A 21,568-nucleotide genomic window follows, 5' to 3' on the forward strand; every position below is an offset into this window, starting at 1 on the left:
CTTTCAGACTGTTTGTGGTCAGGTACTTGCTGTCTCGTGATCTAATGATGTGCTCCCTTTTCTTCCCAGAAGGGTTCTTTTAATTAATGTAGCCCAGTGTTGAAAACCATCCCAAAACTATTCAGTAAGCAAAAGTTGTTTTGTTTTTAAACTAAGAATCTATGGTTCTTCTCATTTAAAATGCATTGGCACTTAGAATAGTGACTCAGTAAGAATGACATTGTGGTGTCCTACATTATTATTCTCTCAGTTATGTCCAGATCATAGTTTCTGAAATTGTTCTAACTAGTAGTGCTTTAGAATCACTCTCTGTTCTGAAAATCAAGCCCTTTTGTTCTGCCTTTTGTAGCATCTCCAGAAATAAAAAATCTGAAATTAGGACTGTGCTGGCAATTTTACTGATGAATGATGGGTAACCCAACGGGGAGGGTGTATTACAGGTCTTCTCTGCCCATACACAGGGAGAGTATGATTTGTTACAGTGCCAGTCACAGGGCTTTAGCCCAAGCTTCACCACTTCATGCTTTTAGCTCTTGTGGTCTCTGGTCCATTCCCTGATGTGTTGGCCAAGATAGCAGCCATCATGCATGCACAAAGCAGCAAAACTCAGTCTTCAATTGACTCTATTGTGCTAACCGTAATTATCTACTTATATGGCCCCATGACCATAGTATCTGGGCACTAGCACTTATGAATTTGTCCTCACAACACCTCCCTGGGAAGAATTAGAAAACACCTTTTTAAAAATGGGAAACCGAGGCACAGATTTTAAGTGACCTACCCAACACTACACAGGAAGTCTGTGGCAGCATTCAGAACAGATCACAAGTCTCCTGAGTCCAAAGTCCAATACGGGAACTACAACGCTGTCTTTCCACATAAATAGGTCACTACTCCTAGACACAAAGGAAACAAATACATTGTACTAAAAGGTGGCTTTTAAAAAAGCCTCCTTTTTTACTATTAACCAACAGAAAACTTTCTAGTCTTGAAACGCATGAGAAGTCTGTGGATATGGGTGTAGTGACGTCTCACAGAGCCATAGAGTTTAAGGCCACTAGTTCATCTAGTCTGACATCCTGTACATAACAGACCATCGACACTATCTAGTCCATAGAAAACTAAACTAATATGTGCCACAGGCAGAGAACAGCAGGGACCAAGGTGCACCAGTGCCCAATGTGCCTGAAATGGCAGAAAAAAATGATTAAATGAGAGAGACCCAGATAATCTTGGCAAGTGACCTGCACCCACGTGCTGCAGAGGAAGACAACCCCCTCCTGCCCCAAGGTCACTGCCAGTCTGACCTGGGGGGAAAATTCCTTCCTGACTCCAAATATGGTGATCAGTTAGACCCTGGGCCTGTGAGCAAGAATCTGCCAGCCAAGCCCTTGAGAGAGAGAGATTACTTGGTGTCACTTCAGAGCCCTCGCCAGCTCCACCCAAGGTCACATCCCTAGCCATGGCCATCTCTGATGCTTCAAAGGAAGGAGACAAAAAGTGTGGGAAGCATTGTTAGGCATACAGCAAAATGGACACATTTTGACTTTTTATCCACTTTTTTAAAAGGATACACGGTAACATTTTTTAAAATGCCTAACTGATTTAGGACCCCAAGTCCATTGTATAAATACATATTTAATAATAATATTAATAACAAATAATATTATTTAGGCAAATACATATTATTTAAATACACATTTTATGCTAGCACATTTATAAGATGGTCATTATTCAGGCAAACAGATTATTTAAATGTACAATTTGTCTGAGAGTGCAGGAATTATACAGCCAAATGAACTGTCCCCTCACTGTTAATTGAAATAGATGAAGGTCCAATCACAGGTTATCCTACGTTGAATGAAAGATGACATTTTTTGCAATCAAAATGTACAAAAGCCTTCACGCTTTACTGGCTTTCATTGGCTAAATTATTTATTTATTTATTTACACAGCTGTACAAATCGCATGGGAAACTCAGCTGTAACCCTTTTTTAGGCTCCTAAATTCAGTTAGGTGCTTTTGAACATTTTATCCACACTGCCTAATTTTCCTCTAACACTGGTGTAAATCAGGACTAACGCCAATTACGTAGATGGAAAAAAACACAAAAACAAAAAAGAAACCCTCACGTGAGGTCAGAATCAAGGATACAAACAAAAAGCATCCTTGAAAACTTTCACTCCCCACCCCAAAAAAAGCTTGTCAGCAAAACGACTTTCCCAAACCTCAAAATAGCGTCTGCATTCAATTCATATGAGTATCCAAGTGTTTAGCAGCTTATCCAAACTTCTTGTCTTACTGTTTCGCTTGTTTTCATTATAGAATTAGGAGTCCTCAGACTCCTAATTTTGTGTTAACTTATTAACATAAGGATGGCTGGGAGATATATTATCAGCCAAACTTTTCTCAATCTCAGAAAAATTTCAGGTTGATTTTAGGGGAGAAATTTTGGAGAGGTTCTTTATCTTAAAACAAGTGGGTTGTCCTCTCCTTTGCCAATCAAAGATTGCAGAGAATTATAACATTAAGCTTTAGCCAAGGTGAAGAGATGCCATTGTGAAGAAGGATAAATAGTGATACATTTCTCTCTCTTTCCCACCCCTACATACTCTCCTTGGGACAAACCCCTAGATCTGTCTGCTGCTGGCTAGCAGCTTCTGTGGTTAGTTTAAGATCAGTGGTTATCTGCAATACATTCTTCACCTTTGTGGTTGCAAGGAGAAGAGGAAAATCTGCAACACACACACACACACACACCCCTTTCCGGGGGGCCGTTGTTAACAGCAGTCCTTCTGTTTGTCCCTGCCTTGGTGCCAGCCACAACCCTAGAGTCTAGCCCCTCATCTCAGGGGCCGGTTGCGGCCTGTCTTGGCCCCTCTCCTCAGTGGCCAGAGGCAAGGCAAGGTGGGGGGGACCCAAGCCCACCTGCTACTCTGGGTCCCGACCCAGGGACCCTCTAGCGGCAGCCTCCCTCTGTCCTTCTCTCCCCTCTTGTCTGCCTAGTTTCCCTGGGCCACTTCCCCTGTGACCCTATACAACTTCTCGACCCCTTCTAGCAAGGGCCGCAGCCGGGCAGGTATCTGGGCTGGAGCTCCGCTCTGCTCCTCTGTCCAAGGTGCTGCTCCTTAGCTCAGTAGTTCCTGTAAATGCTCTCAAGTGGAAGGACTGGCTCTGTTATAATTGTTATTTCTCTCAAACTGTTATATTTACTATTTTGATATCTTCATAAGTAGATTGGTAATAGCATAGGGCTATCCAACTAAAATATATATTTTCAGCTGTTTCCCCTCAAAAAAAGGGATGATCCTGGGAAAACCTAGACAGGTGGTAACCCTAGTCAGAATAAATGATCACAATGGTCCATTCTGGCTTTATAACCTATGAAGCTGAGGCATGGTTGCTGCTCCTGGAGCTAAAAGAATGAAAAGTCCTTGTGGCACCTTAGAGACTAACAAATTTATTTGGGCATAAGCTTTCATGGGCTAGAACCCACTTCATCAGATGCATGGAGTGAAAAATACAGGAGCAGGTATAAATACATGAAAGGATAGTGTTGCTTTACCAAGTGTGAGGTCAGTCTAATGAGATAAATCAACTAACAGCAGGATACCAAGGAAGGAAAAAATAGCTTCTGAAGTAGTAAGAGAATGGCCCATTACAGACAGTTGACAAGAAGGTGTGAGTAACATTAGGGGCAAATTAGTATTGGGGAAATTAAGTTTAGGTTTTGTAATGGCCCAAGTACTCCCAGTCTTTATTCAGGCCTAATCTGATGGTGTCCAGTTTGCAAATTAATTCCAGTTCTGCAGCTTCACATTGGAGTCTGTTTTTGAAGTTTTTTTGTTGAAGAATTGCCACTTTTAGGTCTGTTATTTAGTGACCAGAGAGATTGAACTGTTCTCCTACTGGTTTTAGAATGTTATGATTCCTGATGTCAGATTTGTGTCCATTTATTCTTTTGCTCAGAGACTGGAAACTTTGGCCAATGCACATGGCAGGGGGCATTGCTGGCACATATCACTTTGGTAGATGTGCAGGTGAACAAGCCTCTAATGGTGTGGCTGATGTGGCTAGGTCCTATGATGGTGTCCCTTGAATAGATATAGAGAGAGAGTTGGCACTGGGATTTGTAGCAGGGTTTGGTTCCTGGGTTGGTGTTTTTGTTGTGTGGTGTGTAGCTCCTGGTGCTGTTTAACCAAGACAATACCCTTTCTTCTTTGTGCCTACAGCCATAATCTGGCCATCTATGAACCTTTGAGAATGTGGTTCTTCCAGGACTATTGGAAAATTGCATGAGAAGGACTATTTAGTACAAGGCAGAGGAACCCAGTTCCATCCACTCGGGGGGTGAGGGGGAGTTATTATAGACTCATAAATGTAAAATATTCACATACAAAATGTCACAAAGCTTTGCTGGGCAAAATAATATTTTCCCACAAACCTTTTTCCATCAAACTTGTGCATGCATCAAGGTCAAGTGAGTTACCCTCAGAGGAGCTCATAAAACTAGAATGTTAATTATGATGCTTAATGGGCATCTTCAGTTTTGGCAGAAAGCCTGTTTTAAAGTAGAAGATATCAATATAATCTAAACAAAAAGGAATATCTGCTAATTGCTGCAGCTGAAATTCAGATTACCAGGGGTCAGCAATGTTTCAGAAGTGGTGTGCCGAGTCTTCATTTATTCACTCTAATTTAAGGTTTCGCGTGCCAGTAATACATTTTAAAGTTTTTAGATGGTCTCTTACTATAGGTCTATAATATATAACTAAACTATTGTTGTATGTAAAGTAAATAAGGTTTTAAAAATGTTTAAGAAGCTTCATTTAAAATTAAATTATAATGCAGAGCCCCCCCAGACCAGTGGCCAGGACCTGGGCATTGTGAGTGCCGCTGAAAATCAGCTCGCGTGCTGCCTTCGGCGTCCGTGCTATAGGTTGCCTACCCCTGGATTAAACCTTTCAGTCATCAGAGGTAAGCAAATAAAATATTTCCTTTTAATTTGTGAAATAAAGAAATAAATAACTGATTTCCCCATATATAGCTTTGACACTTGTGCTAGTCCTGAGTCCATCTCTCTTCTTCTTTTTCTCCTCTCATTACTATTCTGGCTTTGACTTTTCAGCCTTGAGCCAGCCATATCCAGCAGACCACTCACATATTTATAGCCTGACAAATTGATTCATTCATGGCTCTGAAATACTGCCTGCCAGGCATTGTAGCCGATTTATAAAGAAGGGGAGCTGAGTTAGGGTGCTGTGTAGCAATGCATAACCTGCTGCTAACACAGGGTTTACATGCGGAATTACATTATTTCCCTTTCTGTGAAAGACGAAGGGGCACACATTATTTTACATATGTTAGCTAAGCCCGATCCTGTTGCTCTTTTGTCTTTTGTGATGTCTGTTACCTGGGAAATAAAATCTCTGCTTGTTTGAATTGCCTGTGTTTCATTTAGCACCTAAATAACTTTAAAAATATGGGCCCTAGTCTCTCTGTTCCTCAGTTCCTCACCTCTAAAATGGGGTTTATCCCACTCCTTTATTTCATAGGGGTATTGTGAGGAAAAATGAATGAAAGTTTGTGAGGTTCTCCAATACTATGGCAATAGGGCCATATAAGTACATTAGATATAGATCTTCACAATGCCTAGCAAAATCTGTGAAGATACAGACCTATTGTTAAGTTAGTCACACCGGGTACATCTACATTGCAAAAAAAAAACCAACACAAAATGCAACTGCAAGTCTCGGTGTCCAGCCCACCTGACTCAAGCTCACCTTATGGGGCTAAAAAGAGCAGTCTAGATGCTCCCACCCAGGCTGGAGCCCAGGCTCTAAAACCCAGCAAGGGGGTGGGTTTTAGATATGGAGTGGGAATGTCTACATTCAGGGCCGGCTCCAGGCACCAGCGGAGGAAGCATGTGCCTGGGGTGGCACATGCTAAGGGGCGGCATTCTATCCATTCTTGGGGCGGCACAGTCCGAGCGGCTATTTTTGTTTGTTTGCTTTTTGCTTGGGGCAGCACAAATGGTAGAGCCGGCCCTGTCTACACTGCTATTTTTAGCCCCATAGCACAAGCATGAGTCAGTTGACCCAGGGTCTGGTGGAGGGGAGTCAGTCTAGATGTACCCACAGAGACAGAAACAAAGTGACTGCTAGCATTACAGCAGCAAAGTCATTGAAAATAACAAATAATAATAAATAATAATAATAATAATAATGTAGATGGACTCCAGCACTCAGTAAAGTTGCACTGCAATATTCTACACATAATGCCACCTACTGACTAAACATTTATAATGCAGTTTAAACTTTCCATCACATCTCCCCCTTTCAAATGTTTGTGATTCCAGCAAATCAAGTGTCAGCTCTTCCCAAGTGTGGAGGCATCAGCTGAGCAAATTCATAGCTGGACACCAGAGCAGTTCACCTATGTGTTAATATTCTTCAAGATAGGTGTTAGACTTGTAAGGATGTGTTTAGTGTTTCGACCTTGTAAAATCCAAATTGCTGCATGCATTAGTCTTATTTGTAATGTCTGTATTCCATGCTACAAGGTAAAATATGTTTGTTTTATCATTGTAAAAATGCCTGCTACAAACTTGTGAACTCAGATGGGAAGAACTATCAAATTTAAGTAGACCATCATAGGAAAAAAGCGTTGTTAATTTCCGCATCCACCCATGGAGGAGTACATGCAGAATCTCATTGGTCTGAATGCTGGAAGATGGAAGTAAAAATAGCTAACATGAAGATTTTTCATCTCTTTGTTGTTTGGACTCTCACAGGGGCTGGCTAAGAAACAAAAAGCAAGAGCTCTCCAGGGTCAACCTTAGTTAAGTCCTAAGAAGACATTCAATGCTGTCATGTTTTGAATCACAGACAAACTCATCTCTGTATATATGCTGGTTTACTTTAACTTGTAAATAACCCTCATTTCTTTTCCCTAGTTAATAAACCTTTAGTTAGTTTTATTACAGGATTGGCTACAGGCATTTTCTTTGGTGTGAGATCTAAGTTACAAATTGATCAGGGGTAAGTGACTGGTCTCTTGGGACTGGAAGCAACCTGGATATTTTGTGATTTTTGGTGTAAGTGACCATGTATCATTAAGGCCCGCTTGCCTGGATGACAAGATAGACTGGAGAGTTTAAAGGGACTGTCCGTGACTCCATGGACATGTTACAGTGATCTAAGAGTTCATATTTGTTACTAGGTTGGTGAAATCTATTATAGAACATACCATCAGTTTGGGGTGTCTGCCCTGCTTTTGACAGTCTACCCCGAGGTTGGTACTCTCAGCTGTGGGGCACTGCAGATAGTGTGATCATTTTCTCTCTGCATTTTAAAGCTATAACACTATTTTCTGTCAAAGCATCAAATTTCAACATGGGTCCATCTATTACTCATCCCCCTAGGTTTAACTATATGTTTAACTTTATTCTTAACTAAATTGTTATGTTTATTTATTTATTATAATTTAACTATAAATGTAAACTATACTTTTAACTTTTAAGAGCAGGTTAGACAAACACCTGTCAGGGATGGTCTAGATAATACTTAATCCTGTCATGAGTGCAGAGGACTGGACTAGATGACCTCTGGAGATCCCTTCCTGCCCTATGATTCTATATGGCTAGAAAGGGTAATGGCTTGGTGACTGGACTCTCTTCTTTGTAATTGCTGTCTCTGGCAGATTTGGATTAGTTGAATCTTCTTTTCCTAGTCCTGCAATCTTGTAGAATTTGCTCAGTTGATAGTTCAGTTTCTGTAACTGACAGAAGATGTCAATGGTTTCTGTTGAACTCCCCACTCTCTCTCTCAGTGGCAATATAATCTAAGAGATGCATTCTTTTTCTTTACAACAGCTGGAATTCTCCATTCTTTTCCTTCATTCAGTTTGACACACACATGATCATCAGATTCCAGACCAGGCATTTGTCTAACTGAGCGATAACAATTATAAAAGTGTTCATAAGCTCTCTTTGCCTTTTGATATGATTTGGGTACTTTTCTCGGGTCTGGACATTTTGGGACTAGAATATTTTCCAGGGTTGGAACTGTAGTGTTTAATTCAAGTCTTTTCCACTGATAAGTCTTATAAGGGGTTTGTGATCAGTTATCAGATTAAAGGAACCCAACCCACACATATCTGGGGAAGTTCTCACAAGCCTATACACCTGTCAGGCTCTTCTTTTCAATCTGAGCATACCATTTTCCTGCTTCAGTAAATGTACAAGAGCAGAATGCAACTGGCTTCTGCTCAGATCCATGTAGCTGCAACACCCAAGGCCATAGTTACTGCCATCAACACTGATCATTGTGAGTTTATTTACATCATAGAACTTTAAAACTGGAGCAGTTGAGATAATTTCTTTTACCCTGAAGGCAGTTTCCTGATCTGCCCCTTCCCTCCTGAGCCAGGATGTATTGGACCTTACTAGTTTATTCAGTGGTTTTGTCACTGAAGAAAGGTCTTCTAGGTATCGTCTAAGATAATTTACCATCCCTGATATGCATCTCAGTAGTGGTACATTTGTTGGTGCATTCAATTCTCTAATTGCTTTTACTTTCCCAGGGTAGAACTAATTCCATATTTCTTTATGATCTGTCCCAAAAATTCAATCTGGTGAAGGCAGAAAATACACTTTTCTGTATTTGGCCTGAGACTGCACTCATTGATTAAAGTGAGAACTTCATTGAGGGTTTTGTCGTGTTCTTCCATTGATGGCCCGTATAATGAAATGTCTATAAAAACAAAAACCTCCATTTATGTTCTTTAGCAGTTCTGCCATCTTTCTTTGAGAAATGTCAGGAGCACTGGTATTCCAAAAAGGTAACTTTTGAAAGCAAAATTTCCCTAATGGTATAATTAATGTATTCAGTTTAGCACTCTCTTTGGCTAAAGGAGTTTGCCAGAAACCATTTGAGACATCTAAACTGGGAGAATACAGTAGCTCCTGGCACTTTAGGGGAAAAGTCTTCTAGTGCTAGGAGGAAATATGCTTCTATCACTACTGCTGCATTAAGTCTTTTAAGATCCACACAATTTTGTATTTTTCCATTGTTTTTTGACTGGTATCATTGGTGCACATCATGCAGTTGGCTCAGTGATTTTCTCAATTATACTATTCTTTTCCATTCTCTTTAATGCAGTTTCTACTTTATGATGCAAGAGGACAGGAGTTCTGTGGAGTGTATGTCCATCATATGGTTCAGAATTGCCTCTTAAGATTATTTCTGCTGGATGTCCTTTTAAAAGCCCAACACCACCAAATACTCCATCCATTTTTCCACCTTTCTCACTAGGCCCATCCTGTTAACCACACTGTGACTGAGTAGATTAGAGGATCAGAGGCTGGCAATCACATACAGATTAAAATTAAAGTCTTTGTATATTGTTTCAGTGGAAAACTGCCCAATACAGTTCAATATTGCTCCAGGGCTATTTAGGACAGTATCTTCTGGTTTCATCTGTGGGAGGAGATGAAGGTACATCTCCACCTAAATCTATTTTAAAATTAAACAGTTTTCCCATAAATATTCAATTTCATCCTCCAGGCTGGCTCTGCTTGACTAGATCTGATTGATCTCTGAAAAAAAAATGGCTTGCCTCTTAGTGGTCACTTCCCATAATGCCTTTGTGCAGCAGACAGCAGCAATATGACCAGTTTTTGCACATTTAAGGCATGTGGCTCCTTTAAGCTCTTGACCTGTGATCTTTACCCCACTTTGTGTATCTAGTCTGAAGTGTTCTATTCTGCCTGAGGCTTATACCACATTGCCTGTGAGGATTAATCATGATTGCTTTCTGCAGCAATGTTTATCTCCTGTTGTGATTCTGTAAGTCATAGAATCATAGAAGATTAGGGTAAAAAGAGACCTCAGAAGGTCATCTAGTCCAACCCCCTGCTCAAAGCAGGACCAACCCCAACTAAATCATCCCAGCCAGGGCTTTGTCAAGCCGAGCCTTAAAAACCTCTAAGGATGGAGATTTCACCACTTCCCTAGGTAACCCATTCCAGTGCTTCACCACCCTCCAAGTGAAATAGTGTTTCCTAATATCCAAACTAAACCTCCACCTCTGCAACTTGAGACCATTACTCCTTGTTCTGTCATCTGCCACCACTGAGAACAGTCTAGCTCCATCCTCTTTGGAACCCCCCTTCAGGTAGTTGAAGGCTGCTATCAAATCCGCCCTTCAATTTTCAATAAGCCTAGTTCCCTCAGCCTTTCCTCATAAGTCATGTGCCCCAACCCCCTAATAATTTTCATTGCCCTCTGCTGGACTCTGTGGCAAGAATACTGTGGGAGATCGTATCAAAATCTTTACTAAAGTCAAGGTATATCGTGTCCACCACTTTCCCCATATCCAGAGATCTCATCGTAGAAGGCAATCAGGTTGCTCAGGCATGACTTGCCCTTGGTGTTCCTGATCACCTTCCTCTCCTCCAAGTGCTTCAGAATGGATTCCTTGAGGACCTGCTCCATGACTTTTCCAGTGACTGAGGTCTATAGTTCCCCAAATTTTCCTTCTTCCCTTTTTAAAAGATGGGCACTATATTTGCCTGATTCCAGTCATCCTGGACCTCTACCGATCACCATGAGTTTTTAAAGTTAATGGCCATTGGCTCTGTAATCACATCAGACACCTCCCTCAGCACCTTTAGATGAATTGCATCTGGCCCCATGGACTTGTGCATGTCCAGCTTTTCTAAATAATCCTTAATCTGTTTTTTCACCACAGAGGGCTGCTCACCTACTCCCCATGCTGTGTTGCCCAGTGCAGCAGTCTGGGAGCTGCCCTTGTCCGTGAAGACTGAGGCAAAAAAAAAGCATTGAGTACTTCAGCTTTTTCCACATCATGTGTCACTATGTTGCCTCCCCCATTCAGTAAGGGTCCCACACTTTCCCTGTCCTTCTTTTTGTTGCTAACATACCTGTAGAAACCCTTCCAGTTACCCTTCACATCTCTTGCTAGCTGCAACTCCAGTTCTGCTCTGGACTTCCTGATTACACGCTTGCATGCTCAAGCAATATTTTTATACTCCTCCCTAGTCATCTGTCCAAGTTTCCACTTCTTTTAAGCTTCCTTTTTGTGTTTAAGCTCACCAAAGATTTCGCTGTTAAATCAAGCTGGTCGCCTGCCATATTTGCTAGTCATTCCTCTAGGTTTCTTTCTGATGGCCACTGATTTCTGTTTTGTTTTTTAATCATTTCCGCTTGCTGTGCTATTTCTATTACTATGTGAAGGAGTAATCTCTTTTTCCTTGAAGTTCTCTAATCTTCCAATCACTACTCTCTCTCTATGTGTTTTTACTTTTTGTCTTTAAAAATCAGTTTTTTTCCATGTCATACAAGCCTCTTATGAAAGATTCCAGAAATGTCCCACATTTTTGGATATTGTGGTAGACACACACACAATCAAAACATCACATTACAACGAGGTATTCTGACATTTCCAGGTCCTACTTCTGTCTTCTACACTCTTCACACAGACTGTTCAGAGACCTTCAGCTGTTAAACATCGCCACAGAGTTTATTTACACCACCTTTACTGCTCCGCACATCACAGTATTTACAACACTGGTTGCTCCTCAGTGTTCTGCCAAGGAGAGGAGAGAAAAGAAATCTCTCCGCCCAGACACCTTTCTTGGTTCTAGCCCCACCAGCCTGCCTCTCTTGCCCCAGCATTTCCTTCCTGTGCCTTCTTCTACCCTCTGCGTGAATGGGTTAATTAGCTCTTTAGTCCTCCCTGCTCCATTCTAATCCACTAATTAGGCACAGTTGGGTCCCACCTTGGGAAGGGTGGACGGGGCACCGGTGAAACTGGGGGAGCCATGTCCCCCCCATTAACAAGGGGGAAGGCCATGTCCATGCACTTTTTAACATGGGCATAGTTTGGAAGGTAGAGGGCCACATTGCCCCCTCCCCCAAACTGCAAGCCTCAGGCAGGCACGGAGCAGCACAAGCAGGGGCTGCACTCGCAACAGGGGAGCAGATGAGGTGATCGGCTCCCCCGCTGTGAAGCACAACCCCTGCCAGTGGCACCAGCCTCATGATGAGGGGGCTGAAGTGGGCCTTAGTCCTCCCTGCCAAGAAGCCTGGTCTCTCGGTGGCCCCGCCCGAGCTCCTCCTCTTGCCGTGAGTCCCCAGGCCAGGCCTCAGTCAGAGCCAGGCAGTAGTAAGAGCCACCCAGGGAGCCTGGGCTGCTGTGGGGAGGAGGAGCTGAGGCCACAGAGAGGGACAGGGCCTCATGCTCCCCCCCACAATGCGGTTCTGGCACTCCACGGGGGTGAGGGTGGAATTAGTTGCTGTTTAAATGATGAGCATGCTAGTTCAGCTGTGGATTCCCAGCACTCTGTCACGGGTATAAAATGATGTATTAAAGTTACATATTAGGAAATACTTGCAAACTATAAGGTTAGTTAAGCACTGGCATATGTTACCCAGGGATGTTGTGGAATCCCTGCTAGTCAAGGTTTCTAAGAACAGGTTAGACAAACACCTGTATAAGAGAGTCTAGGTATACTATTTTGCGCCTGCCTCACCATGAGGGGCTGGACTTGATAATCTCTTGAGGTCCCTTCTAGCCATACACCTCTATGTTTCCATTATTGTATGTGCACAATGGGAATGTTTTAAAAGATAAACTTTGAACCTTAATTCTAGCATTTTCTAACTTTTGAGTGCTTGACTTTGCAACCTTAACATTGCTTTCACACACAAAGACACACTTGCTAGTATTACTTATGTAAAAGATATTAAATATTTAATGAATATGCTAGCACAAGAATTATAAGATCAGACAGAGCCCTGCAATGTTAATGAAAATAGACTGACTGAAGTTTAATTTCAAGTGATCCTCTGTGGATGTAAATTTCCATTTTTGTAATCGAACCTGTGAAATCCTTCATGTTTCCTTGTACATCATCTCCTCAAGGTTATATATTTATTTTGGCACAAAGCAACACACATTACATGGGAAGATCAGTTGTGAATAATACAAAGACTAAGAACCATGTGTGAACTGCATATTTCCAAGCTTTACTTATGCTTACTTGGCAAAACTGTACAAGACACATTGTGCCTCATTCTTGCAACTAATGGTGCTGTTATCTGAATCACACATTTATCTGTGTTTTCTATATGTGGTCACCTGGTGATTATCATCATCATAGAGCAAGACTCCATTTTCCTGCCATGTTTGTAGAGAACTCCTCATGCACTTTGCTAAGGGATTGTATATTTTAATGAGGAATTTATTTCAAGAGGCACAGTATAAGAAACAAGAAGTTGATATTGTTTAAATAAGTTATCACGGGGCCAATTTTCCCCCTTCTCCTTTATTAAAAGAGTAAGTTTGCACTGATGTGAACAGGAGGCTAACTTAGGCCAGATAGAAGATTCTGTTCTCAATTGCTCATAACTTCGCTCATAACTTAAACCACATGACCCACATTTTTCATGCCAGGTGTCTGCCTTAGACTGCATCGTTTTGGGAAATTCCAGCCACGCTGCAATCGTTTCCAAGATTGAGGCCAGGGGAAAAATACATTGTTTTGCCCATGTTAAAATATTCTGATGATTTTTTTTCTTCAGAAGGGGTAGTGTTCCCAAACTTTGAAGCAGGAACTTGACAGCGGGCTGGGATGAGAATTGCATGGAGTGGAGACTGTGATTGGCTGAATGAAAAGAACAGGATTGGGATGAGGAGCCAGGGGTGAGGAAGAAACAGGACTGGGATGGGTGGGCGGAGATGAGGCAGAAGAGGTTAATTGGGTGTGAGAGGGTACAGGCAGAAACTAGATCATACTCCCCTATAGAGCCTTGAAAGAAACCTAAGATTCCTGAGTTTCATCATTCTTCTGCGGCCAGCAGATGTCTGTGAAACCCCCGGGCAGTGCCCCATCCCCCTCCAATGCCTGTCCACATTAAGAATGACAGCCCACTATTGCTATCAGTTACTCCATTAGCTCAAGTGACAGAGGTCTGTGTGGTGGATCTAAAGGTTCCAACCCTGGCCCACTCTCAGACTGTTAACGGTGAGGGTAATTAACCATTGGAAAACTTTACCAAAGGTCATAATGTATTCTCCATCACTGGCCATTTTTAAATCAAAACTGGATATTTTTTCTGTAAAGTATGCTCTAGGAATTATTTTGGGAAATTTGCACAGCCTGTGTAATGCAGGAGGTCAGACAAGCTCATCGCAATGGTCCTCTCTGGCCTTGGAATCTATGGATTTTCTCCACAGTGCCTAGGTCTGCCAGGGAACACTGAGAGCACAGGAAAAAAGGTCTCCCTGCTGTCAACACCTTCTCTTGCTTCCTCTGGGATGGTGCACCTGTACCACTACTTGTTAATGGGAGAAGTAAATCTATATCACCATCTAGCCCTTGGAGAGGAAAAGGAAAATCAGGGAGCTTGCACTAATTAACCGGTCAGTTAAGAGTTTTATGAAAGAATTTCTGCATCCTCCATCTCTTGCAATAATCTTCCTTCATTCAAATTACTGTAATTGGAACTCAAAGAAGATCTGGTTAGAATTTTTAACTATTTATTAATAAAGAAAATTTCAAACACCAATGCCAGATGTTTTCATACAAGTAGCCAAGACTTTCCATTCTGATTATTATTTTTAGGCCTCCTGCTTCTCCTAGGTTTTCTGAATATTTGTGTTACTTATAAATGTGTTGGCACAGTAGGAGTGTGGTTTATTAGTGCTGAAGACAGAGTCCACACATACATTGCCAGCTGTGACTGTGCAGAGCACAGTTGACTGCCCGTCAAGCTTGTATACTCTTCCTTCTGAAACCAGCCTGATTTTGTTGTTCCAGCTGTTTAGAACCACAATTCTCTTGTCAACTGACTGAAGAGAAACTATGTCTAACATTTGATCCTTGTCTTCTTAAGAAGAAAGAGCAAAATACCCCATTCCCGGTGCTGAAAGACTTTTTTTTGTCTTCTCAAGAAAACAAATGTTTTAATACCCTTTTAAAACTATTTCCCCCCATTTTGCCATTGGAAAAGAAAAAAGGAAAAACAGATGGAAACAGGGAATGAAAGAAGGTGAAAGCAAACAAACAAAAATTAAGAATTAAAGTTTTTCACCAAGACATTTTGTGGGACAATTAAAGTATTTTTTAATTCACATGAAAAACAATTGACATTTTCTGACCAGCTTTTTCTATGTCCCAATTTTCCTTTCTCTAAAGGAGTAATAATGTTTACCTGCTTCTGTATATGACAAAATTCCCATTGATGTAAATAGAAGTGGGATTTCACCCAAGGTATTAATTTACAATTTTTGTCTCGATGCCACAAGAATGATCACAGACTAGATGGAAGGAGCTAAAAGGTAGGTATGCCTCCAAAACCCCACATCCCAGGACAATCATATGTCAAAACATGAATACCTGTCCATGGCAGGTGTGGGTGGGGGGCAGAGGAGGAGATTTGCCCAACAGTTTATTATTTGCATGAATTGGACACATTCAATAATTACAAGTGAGCAATTAACTACCAATACCAATGGTCACCATGAAATCCTCCATCCTGTTACTTATCAAGTGTTACATTAAAGAGTGTCACATTTTCTCTAAACTTGATTTTTGTTGGTAGCTATGATAATTGACAACCTGAGCCCTGCCACACAGGGCTTAAGCCCTCAGCCTCAGCTCCAGGCAGTGGGGCTTGGGCTTCAGCCCTGGGGTCCAGCAAGTCTAAGCCAGTCCTGGCTACCCCCATTAAAATGGGGTTGAGAACTGCTGCTCTACAGCATCTCCCATTGCTTATTCTGGGCCTGAGCTTAATGTCCATAGAAGTCAATGAGAGGAGTTACATTGATTTCAGAAGACATAGGATTGGGGCCTCTATTAGCACTCAGTGCTTTATCAACAGCCAATATTAGACATATAAACAAACAACTCACAGGTTAGATCCTCAGCCGATAAAGCCCATTTATGCCACTCTGACCGCACAAAGGGAGCTTGAAACTGTCCTAACTAGCAGTGAGAGAATCCTTGTGTAACTTTAAAGCTAGGGTGACCAGATGTCCCGATTTTATAGGGACAGTCCCGATTTTTGGAGTTTTTTCTTATATAGGCACCTATTACCGCCGCCCTCCCCCATCCTGATTTTTCACACTTGCTGTCTGGTCACTCTACTTAAAGCCATTACAAAATGCAAATGTGAAAACACCCCTGATCAGCATGTCTGCAGGGATGGAACCTGGAATCTAAATCACGGGCCTTTACTGTTCAATCTCAATTATCTTGGAGATGATAGCAACTCATTAACCTCTGTATATGAATTATCCATTAGATTTGGAGAGTTAACTTTAATGCTTTGTGCCATTTTGATAGATAATTCGTATACAGAGATTTGGGCTATGCAAAGACACCAGTTAGTGTATTATTTTAGGAACCTCTGTATATACCCAGCGGGGCAGGATTTTCCCCTTTGTGCATACAATTGTGGCTGGAATTTTTGGGATACATAACACCAGACATTTTTTTTTCTGTTTTATTTGCGTTTATTACAACAGTGGTTTTCAAATTGGAGGGCACAAGAGGTCCCGGGGTTGGGGGTGGCACGAAGAAACTGGGATACTGTGGGTCCCACAGGACCTGCTGCCATAAGAGCAGGAGCAGGATAAAAATAGAGTAGGTATTGTGCAGGACTAAAAAAAAAAGAAAAAAAAGTCCCCCCGCATTGCAAACAATACAAATGCCCTAGCCAGTAGTTACTGCTCTCCAGCCGCTCAGCTCTGAAGGTGGCACCACCACCAGCAGCAGTGCAGAAATAAGGGATTATTTCAGATTACAAGTAATGGGTGGACGGTGCAACAAATTCCATGAATATTAAGGGAGGAACAACTGGAAAAAGCACCACTCTATTGCAATATAAACTTTTGGGGGTAACTGGAGACCATAGCTGAGTGGGAGATACTCCACTAACGTTGAGAACTAAGAGGTCAAATGGTGGATTCCCCTTATGCTAAAACCAAAACCCAAAAGCTAAAAATGTTTCAGTGGAAACCCAAACGAGGATACTTCCAGTGAACATAATATGTGAGCACATAATTAAAAACTGGAATATAATTCATTTACAAAGGGGGTGTGAATTAAGCCTTTATGGAAACTTTAATTTTGGCATTTCCTAACTTTTGAGTACTTGATTTATAATAAAATGTATGCAATCATCAGCCCTCATATTGTAGTTGCATTTGCTATATTCATTTGCAGAGCATGAAGCAGAATCCCCTTTACTACTTATTCAAGTAGTCCTTTTGAAGTTCATGAAATCAGTTGGACCACTAGCAAGAGCGATACAATCAAGACTGGCCCCTTTTGTGTTGCTTCAAGAGTCAAATGCCTTTTCTTGTCAACATTCAAGAAAGGCCTGCACATTAGAAAAAATAGCCATAGACATTCATAAGGGGGAGAAAAAAAACAATGATGAAAAAAACCCACCTACATCATTTCTTTAAATGTTCTGGAAGGTTTTCAGTTTGTCTGCACTGGATGCCAGGACAAAACTAACAGCAACTGCATTTTTCCATTGGAGAAACTTTAAATGAGATATTTTTCTACAGGAAGTCAGGCTTTATGTAGGAATCAATCGACATGTCAAGATCTAAATTGTATTTTTGAAGTGGCATTATGCCGTGCTTAAGAATGTTAGCCTTTGAGGTGATCAGAATACAAATATACTCCCAGTGTTTGGAGGATCAGTATACCCTATTTTCCAAACTAAATTTTACACAGTCACAAAATCTCATATTATTTTAGTTTAAATGGACATTGTTATTTGAATGGGGGAAAAAATCAGATCCATGGTTTCTGACAAGTGCTCCGAATAGTTTTTACAAAAGGTCAAACAGAGGCTCTTCAGAAAAGAAGTACTCAGTCTATCGGTATATTTTTTAAAAAACACTGTCATTTTTTGCATTCAGTTCATCACAGTAACAAGGGAGAATGAGAAGGCTAAACAAAAGCCTTAGTAACCCAAACAGCGTAGAAGGTCGATGCATACACAAAGCTTGGTCACATGCCTAAACCAAGCCTAAAACAAAGAAATACTAATACTCTTCTAGAGGTGTCTGTGAGCTTTGTCTTCAAAATAGTCATTTAGACTCTGTTGAAATGACAGAAAATGAAAACATGCAGTTCCATGATTCCACCTGGCATGCAAAGCAGGAGAAATGGTAAAATACAATACAATACAATAAAATAAAGATATAATTAAAGGAATTCCATGAAGATGGCAAAAAGTCAGATGTCATAGTGTACCAGAACTCCTTCCAGCACTACAGGAATGGAGTCTGTAATGTAGTGAGGCATGTTGTTCATGATAGCTTAGACCCAGACAGCACTTGGAAAACACTAATGTGACACTAGGCAACAGGCTGTATTAGTCTAGAAGCTAAAGACCCAGAAAGAACTTCAGATCTGTGTGTGTCCAGCAACAAGACTAAAGAATCACCTATATATTAATTACAACCAAATGAAGTCTTGTGAGGGGCACTGCAAAGTCAAGAGTACAGGGTTCTTCTAACTATGTGCACACCAATGCTGAATACAGAGAAAAAAAATCATCTTTCTGATCCTACACCTCCTATTGCTATTTTTTTTTTACTGTATGTTTCAATCTAGCAACAGCTATTTCTTCTAACAGCATGACATTCAGCAGTTCAAGGATTGCCAGGCAAGAAGAGACTAATATGATTCTGTAGGGGCATACCTACAGTGCAATCAGAGGTCGAGACACCTGAACTAGCTTCCATGCAAGCTAATTCTGATAACAGCAGTGAAGCTGCACCAGACATACCCTATGACTTTTCCCACCTACACTAGTAATGGGATGCACCCAGTGACTACTTCATTGTGTCCAACAATTTGCAGTCGAGCTATGGAATGTCTCTTAGAAAGGTATTCAATATTGATTCAAGGACTCCAAGTGAGGGAAATTTTAACTGTTCCAGTGGCTGATTACCCTACACCTTACAATTTTGGGGATTATTTTATTCACTGGGTAGTTTAGTATCTTTTCTGCAATCACCTCCAGATTGTCTCACCAATATACTATGTTTATTTTTTGTTACAAGTGAACCACCTCATATTTAACTGAATTAAACTAAGCAGAATGAGGTTTTCTAGGTTCTCTAATTTATCTAGCTTCCGTTGTCTGTTAATTCTCTTTCATATTGTTAACCATCTCCTTATGTTAGCAAAACTGACCAAAATACTTTGTTACCCCTTCTTCTAGGTGACTTATGAAGATGTGAAATAATATTGGCCCCACACATTGGTACCCCACTCAAGACATTCCCCTCCCCCAATAATAGAGACTTCAGATTAGACTTCTAAATAAGTGACTCAGCCAGAGGGGAGTATAGCTGTGTAGCAAAGTTGTCATTCCAGTGCTCCCCCTTGTGGCCAGATGTAGAGATAGAGAAACTCTGCCTCAGCTTCCCCCACAGTCCTTTGATCTACTCTGGCCATAGAAATTACCCAGCCCCCCAGTCAGACCCTTTTACAGAGTCCAGCCCCTTCCAGACTCCAGAGTCCCACTACAAAGTTCAATAGAAATGTATAAACAACCAAATCTTTAGCCTGGCTGGGCTCAGCTGGGCAGGGGTTCTCAAACTGGGGGTCAGGATCTGTCAGGGGGTTGCAAGATTATTATACGGGGAGGATCACGAGTTGTCAGCCTCCACCCCAAATCCTGCTTTGCATCCAGCATTTATAATGGCGTTAAATATATTAAAAAGTGCTTTTAATTTATAACAGGGTTGGAGGTGGTCATACTCAGAGACTTGCTATGTGAAAGGGATCATCAGTACGAACATTTGAGAACCACTGCTCTAGCCTGTCCTGCGCCTAAATCAAACTGACAGTCCAATTGCTAGCACACATGTCCCTTACTCAGCAGTTCAGCTCAGCAGAACCCAACTGCACTCAGGCTTCCATCTCACCCCTGGAGAAACCAACCCACCCCTCTCCTCCCAACTATTGCTCTTCCTCCTCTTTAAATTCTGCACCCAGGCTTAACAGCCAATAGTGGTGCCCCTGGGGAAGGGCTAACTGAGCCTCTGGCTGCAAGTTAACCCCTTCCAGACCTGTACAGGGTTTATACATATCTTGCCACAAGCAGGTTGAAAACTTACCATGAAACTTTTTTCACCAACAAGAAGAATGGTCTCTCCCCCCCACGCCCCATTGGAAAATTTTGTGGTTTAATTTTTTTTTCTGTTTTTTCAATGGAAACTCAAAACCCATTTTTTTTTCATTATTTGTGTGTGCGTGTGTGTCTCTGTGTCTGAACCCGATTTTTGTTTTGTTTGTTTTTAATCAAGAAACTGGAAAATTTCATGGGGTATGGGGTGGTAGGAGGAAATGAATAGATTTCATTTTTAAGAATGAATGGAACATATTTTCTGTTTTCTGACCAGCTCTAGTGGAGGGTGCCCAGCAGCCTCTACTGAAGTCAGTGGAATTAATTGGAGGTAAAACCTGAGTAAAATAGTAGTGAATCTTTGTATATGAATCCTCCAACCTGTTAGGTACCCATCCCCAAGTCTGCCCAAATGACGTTATTCCAATTGTTCTATGAGAGTCCCATGTGGAAATAGGGTGCATCAAACATCTGCCACCTAAACTAATTAAGTGCCTCCAAAGTAGAATTTTGAGATGGGATTTCATCAGAAAAACTAAAAATGGGATTTGTGTGTGTGTGTGTGTGTGTGTGTGAGTGAGAGAGAGAAAGAGAGAAAGAACGCACTTTCAATTCAGCAGTAAAACGTGCCTCCATTTTATTAGTCACCCTTGTATGCCAGCTACCACTGAAGCATATGTGACAGGGCTCCCGGGTGATGTACATAAACATGGCAAGCAGAGAAGACCAGAAGAAAGGCAGAACGATTTCTTTGTGGAATTCAGAGCCTCTCTTAGTCTATCAAGATCACTTTCCACTGAGCTGCTGTTGCGGAGAAATTCACTCTGCGAATGGCAGATAAGTGAACTTCACTGACTCTTTTTCTATAAAACTCTGTGTTTGAATGCGCCTGTGGGTGCATAAACAGATGGAGATAGATAGCTTCAAATTGGAAGGTGGCCTTGTGCTGCAACTCTCTCTCTCTCTGATGTTAGGCTGGGATGAGCAGTGGAAATGCCGCCACCAGAGATGTTCAACACAGAGTAAGGAAGATACTCTGTGATAGGGACAATACTGCATATTGGAGGGCATGGGAGTGGACTAGATAACCTGCTTAATCTTTCTCTTTCTGCCTCAGTGTTGATTCTCCAATCCCTGCAGAAGCAAAACACCCTGTTGATTTCAATACACAGCCTCTCCTGAGTAAGGACTATAGCTTTGGGCTGTCGTTATAGGGTATAATCATCAGCTGCTCCATTCTTTCACAGAGGTCAAGGAGGGGTGAGCTGGGAAAGATGGATTTAAGACACCTTTGCACATTGCATATTCAGAGGTCTGGCCAGTGCAAGCTACAGAAACTTCTCTAATTTACCTTCCACATTCCAGTGTGCCCTATGGGCTCT

Source organism: Mauremys mutica, chromosome 5 (assembly GCF_020497125.1).
Source record: "Mauremys mutica isolate MM-2020 ecotype Southern chromosome 5, ASM2049712v1, whole genome shotgun sequence".
In the NCBI taxonomy this organism is placed as follows: domain Eukaryota; kingdom Metazoa; phylum Chordata; order Testudines; family Geoemydidae; genus Mauremys; species Mauremys mutica.